The sequence below is a fragment of the Rhinopithecus roxellana genome, chromosome 14 (assembly GCF_007565055.1).
Source record: "Rhinopithecus roxellana isolate Shanxi Qingling chromosome 14, ASM756505v1, whole genome shotgun sequence".
Lineage (NCBI taxonomy): Eukaryota > Metazoa > Chordata > Mammalia > Primates > Cercopithecidae > Rhinopithecus > Rhinopithecus roxellana.
The window spans coordinates 74,609,324-74,614,914 of NC_044562.1; the positions used below are offsets into that span (position 1 = coordinate 74,609,324).

The 5,591-nt window shown below is 41.8% G+C and overlaps 1 pseudogene; it reads left to right on the forward strand.

Moving 5' to 3' along the window:
- The first annotated feature begins 1,568 nt into the window (after positions 1-1,568).
- On the forward strand, positions 1,569-2,591 carry LOC104658431 (annotated as a pseudogene).
- The last annotated feature ends 3,000 nt before the right edge of the window (positions 2,592-5,591 follow it).

Below are 5,591 nucleotides of genomic sequence, written 5' to 3' on the forward strand. Positions count from 1 at the left end.
CAGGAAGTTTAGGCCTACACTGGGGTGACCTTGGAGATACTGAGTGTCTAGAGCCACTGCTATTCTGGAAGACACCTATCTAGACCTGGTGCATAGGAGCCAACTGCTTTATCCTCTGGGTTCACCCCAGCGACTTTCATCCTTTGGCAGCCATAGCTCCTGCTGGAGACCACATTGCTTTTCAATAGACTTAAGAACCATTTCTCCAACCATGTACTACTAGGTGTGGATCCTTGAACAGTTGTTAACCTTTCTGAGCTTCAGTTTTTTCATCTGGAAAATTGAAATAATAATATATCCCTGATGGAATAATGCAGTCAAAAGCTTAGTGCCGGCACCATGCCTGGTTCTGAGAAAGCACTCTATAAGTAGTTACTATTATTCTTGTTGTTATTCATATTACACAATATTAATATTATTAAAATAGTCGGACCAATTTTAGATGGATCTCCGCGTGTCACATGCCCCTTTGGCACTGATGCCACAAGCGGATGGAGAAGCTTTGGCAAGGGAGTCTGGAATTTAGGAACTTGTGGCTCCTCTAGTGCTGTGGCATCAGCATCTTCAGGCCATGGAAGAAAAGCTTTCCTATCCAGGCTACCTTAGAATGGAAAAGAAGGGAGAGGTGATGAGCAAATTTGTTTACTCTTTCTCTGCTGTTGAGAAAATGAGTTTTACTGAACCAGGATGAAGTTGTTTTCAGAACTCTGACGGGTTTCCCAAGAACGAAGGTTTATGAGTGAAGGCAATTGTATTTCTTGTAGGTATTCTTTTTTCCCACTTGCAGACCTGGAACTTCCAGAGACAAGCTTTTCTGAGCCCTTGTCAACCAGCACCGGGATGTGTGTCTCCCTCCATGCCTACCCCTCTGGCCATGCCCCTTCCAGTAGGCTGAGGACATGTTCACAGGACTCAGCTCCGAGAAATAAGGAAGTAACTTAAGCAGCCTCTGACTCAGATTTGGTCATTCTAAGTTAAATTCTTGTCAGATAGTGACTGTTTGTAAAAAAGAAAAATAGCTAATGACATTATTCCTTATTGAAATATTGCAATGAGAATGCAAGGAATGTATGAACAAGGTATTTGTAGACCTTCACTTGGGTCACAGCAGTTATAAAAACCAGAGATGATGATACTGTGATGAAAACCCTCAATGATACCTGAACATCTCCTAGGATACAGCTCAGACTTCTCAGCCGAGCACGCAGAGTGCCCCTTCAAGCACCTCCTCCCTTCTCTCCCATCTTAGGGAGGCTTCCAGATAGTGACTAAGAACATCAGGGATGGTCGGCCTGGTAGTATTCATCAGCCTCAAGTTTGCAAGCAAAACTCAGGCATGTTGAAGACTTAGCCCCAGGGAAGGGGTGGGCACTGGTGGACTCTGCTGTAAGATCCCATAGCTCAAATTGTAAGGTATAAGAGGCTGATCCATCATGAGGTCAGTTGAAGATCTGGAACCTTATGGCTTGGGAATTAACAATTATCCCTGCTCAGGCTTGATGCCACGTGCAAGTTGGACAGTCCTGGCCCACTCTGCTCTCTAGTACTTGTGGCCCTTTCCTTTCAAGATGCCTGAGGAAGTGTACCATGGAAAGGAAAAGGTGGAGAAGTTTGCTTTTCAGGCATAAGTTGCCCAATTCATGTATCTCAACATCAATACCTTCTATGCCAACCAGAAAATTTTTCTTCAGGAGTCAATCTCTAATGGATTTAATGCATTAAACAAAATTTGCTGAGAGCCTGACAGACTTTCTTGAGTTGAACAGCAGTAAAGAGATGAAAATTGACATCATCTTCAACTCTCAGGAATGCACCCTAACTTTGGTGGACACAGGCATTGCCTTGACCAAGGATGATGTCATAAATAATTTGGGAACCATTGCCAAGTCTCCAAGATTGAGCAGTTTGGTTTTTAGTCTGCCTACCTGGTGGCAGAGAAAGTGACTGTGATCACACATCACAATGCTGATGAACAGTATGCCTGAGAGTCTTCCTCCACTGTATGTGCTGACCCCAGTGAGCCCACCGTCAGGGGTACCAAAATGATCCTCCACCTTAAGGAGACCAGATAGAGTACTTAGAAGAGAGACAAGTCAAAGAAGTAGTGAAGAAGTACTCATGGTTCATAAGCTATCCCATCACTCCTTATCTGGGGGAAGGAATGAGAAGGAAACCCATGATGATGAGGCAAAAGAAGAGAAAGGTGAGAAAGAAGAGAAAAATAAAGATGCTGAGGAAAGGCTCAAGATTGAAAATGTTGGCTCAGATAACAGCAGTAAGAGTAAGAAAAAGAAGACCAGAAAATTAAAGAGAAATACATTGATCAGGAAGAGGTAAACAAGACCAAGTTCATTTGGACCAGAAACCCTCATGATGTCACCCAGGAGGAATGTGGAGAATTTTACAAGAGTCTCATCAATAACTGGGAAGACCACTTGGCAGTCAAGCATTTCTCTGTAGACGGTCAGTTGGAATTCAGAACATTGCTACTCATCCCTCAATGGGCTCCCTTTGACCTCTTTGAGAAGAAGAAAAAGAACAACATCAAACTGTTCATCGTGTGTTCATCATGGACAGCTGTGATGAGTTGATACAAGAGTTTCTTAACTTTATTCATGGTTTGGTTGACTCTCAGTATCTGCCCCCTCAACATCTCTTGAGAAATGCTTAAGCAGAGCAAAATCTTAAAAGTCATTTGAAAAAACATTGTTAATAAGTGCCTTGAGCTATTCTCTGAGCTGGCAGAAGACAAGGAGAACTACAAGAAATTCCATGAGGCAGTCTGTAAAAATCTAGTCTACTGATTTAAATGTTAATCACATCTACAAAATGTCTTCATGCCAACATGTAGACTAGTGTTTGGCCAATCTAATGTATGGGTACCATGACCTAGCTAGGTTGACACATAAAGTTTGCCATCACACCAAGTAATCCAGCACTGCCATTCAAAAGGGTCGTTTTGCAAGTTAATAAAAAAACTAGCAGGGTGGAAGCCAATTAGTCAGGAAACAAGCTGAGTCATCTTAGGGCTTCACTGAGAGCCGAAGGGCAAATGGAAATGTTTAAAATGGAGGAAATTAAGCCAGGGTACTCAAGATGTTTATAAAGAAATAGCAGAGTGTATGATGGAAATGAAGAGTACTACTGCTGAAAGGAGGATGGAACTGGCAAGGAATGCAGAAGGTATCAAAACAAACAAAAACATCCTTCAAACCCAGACCTTAATATTCTGAGCCCCGATGCCTTTGCCCAGCTCCTTGGGCCTCTTGCCTCTTGGGGTCCAAGTGTTACAGAAGCTGCTTCAGCAGCAGCAGAGCAAGGCCGGGACCCAGCACTGGTGGAGGGGGAGGCCCAAGTCAATGTCCACCACAGGAAGGAATGCTCCAGAGGACAGTAAAAGTGAGGTCATCATGTGTCTACGAGTCTCTCCAGAAAAATATCAGATGTGAACTGTAAAACAATCAAGATCCAGTTGTATAGGAAAAGTTAAAGCCAGACTAGAGCAGGGGCCAAAAGCCTACAGAGAATCTGTGAAAGCCAGTTGCATGTAAGGGAGCCAGCCCTAATGGCATGCAGGTAAAACTCAAGCTTTGGAATTTTTCTTTTAAACTGTGAAGGACAGAAGTTCCTTTCAGTTGAAAAGTGAGCAAATGTTATACTCATCTTTAAAAAAAATGGGCACTGGCATTATGGAAAGCATTTGGGAGATTTCTCAAAGAACTTAAAACAGAACTACCATTCTACCCAGCAATCCCGTTAGTTGGTATATACCCAAAGGAATATAAATCATTCTACCATAAAGACACAGCATATGTATGTTTATTGCATCCCTATTCACAATAACAAAGACGTGGAATCAACCTGAATGCCTATCAATGGTAGACAGGATAAAGAAAATGTGGTACATATACAACATTGAAAACTACACAGCCATAAAAAAGAACAAAGTCATGTCCTTTGCAGCAACATGGATGGAACTGGAGGCCATTATTCTAAGCAAACTAATACAGGAACAGAAAACCAAATACCACATTTTCTCATTAATAAGTGGTAGCTAAACATTGAGTACACATGTACACAAAGAAGAAGATAACAGACACTGGGGCTACTTGAGGGTGGAAGGGTGGGAGGAGGGTGAAGATTGAAAAATTACCTATCAGACACTATGCTTATTACCTGGATGATAAAATAATCTATACACCAATCCCCTGTGACACACAACTTACCTATATAACAAGCCTGCACATATACCCCGAACCTAAAATAAATGTTTAAAAGAAGAGGGGAGCATGGGAGATAGGGATGAATTAGTCTAGTAATTATAGACCAGACAGCATTGAAAACCAGGAAAATTTGATTGAAACATTCATTAGTCACTGTATCAAAGAGCATAAAACACTAGTAGGTAAACTGTCTTAGTCTGTTTGGACTACTGTAACAAAACACCATAAACCAGACGGCTTATAAACAGCAGAAACTTATTTCTCACAGTCTGGAGACTGGGAAGTCCAAAATCAAGGCTCCAGCAGATCTGGTGTTTGGTGAGGGCCTGCCTCCTGGTTTGCAGATGGCTGTCTTCTCGTGCCATCCTCATATGGGCAGAAAGCAGAGAAAGAGTGGAAGCAAGCTCTATCATGTCTTCTTATAAGGGCACTAATTCCATTCATGGAGGCTCCAACGTCATGACCTAATTACTTCCCAAAGGCCCCACCTGCTACTACCATCACCTTGGGGGTTAGCATTCTAACATATCAATTTTGAGGTGACACAAACACTCAGGTCATAGCAAAACCACAGGGCTTTCTGAAAGTCCTAGGGAAAAGAAAGTTGAAGCGCAACTTCCTTTCCAAATGTGGGCACACACACCATAGCCAAACCACTTGTTAGCCCAGAACTGTATTTATGTCATCCTCCAACCTGAGCCTCCAGGGGATTAGGACAGCAGGACCCATGCTCTTAGTAAGAAATGTACTATCAATGTTTTTCTTTCTGCCCACATAGTTACAAACAACTGAATTCAATCCAAGATGCATTTCTTGAGTGTTTACTATGTACTGCCTTACTGGGAGGTGACTTAAAGAATATAAAAATGCATAGGACACGGTTTCTGCCCCTCAAGATCACTACCTGAAGGAGACCCACATACAGGAAAAAGGTTATTTTCATTGAAAATGAAATTTTATTAATTAATAAATTTTATTAATACAGGAAAAAGGTTATTTTCATTGAAACAGGGAGAATGCAGACTTAAGCAATAACTCTTGACCATCAGAATGAGAACATTGGAATTTTCTCTGAAAGATGAGCTGAAAAGTTTCCTCCTTTAGACATACAGTGAGACTAAACAGCCAGCAGCCATCTTTAGTTAGACACCCACCTGACCTAGAACAGAGCTTGGGGCAGGTAACATTGCCAGGCCCCTCCCACTGTATAATTCTAAGACACTCTCATTTCTAGGTTGCTAAAAATAGAAGCATGGCGTCTGGTACGTAACAATATACAATATTGCAGCTGTGTCTTTATGATGAATAATAATACTTTGGAGTTATATGATGAGGCAATCACTTTGCAAGTGCAATCTCATTAACACT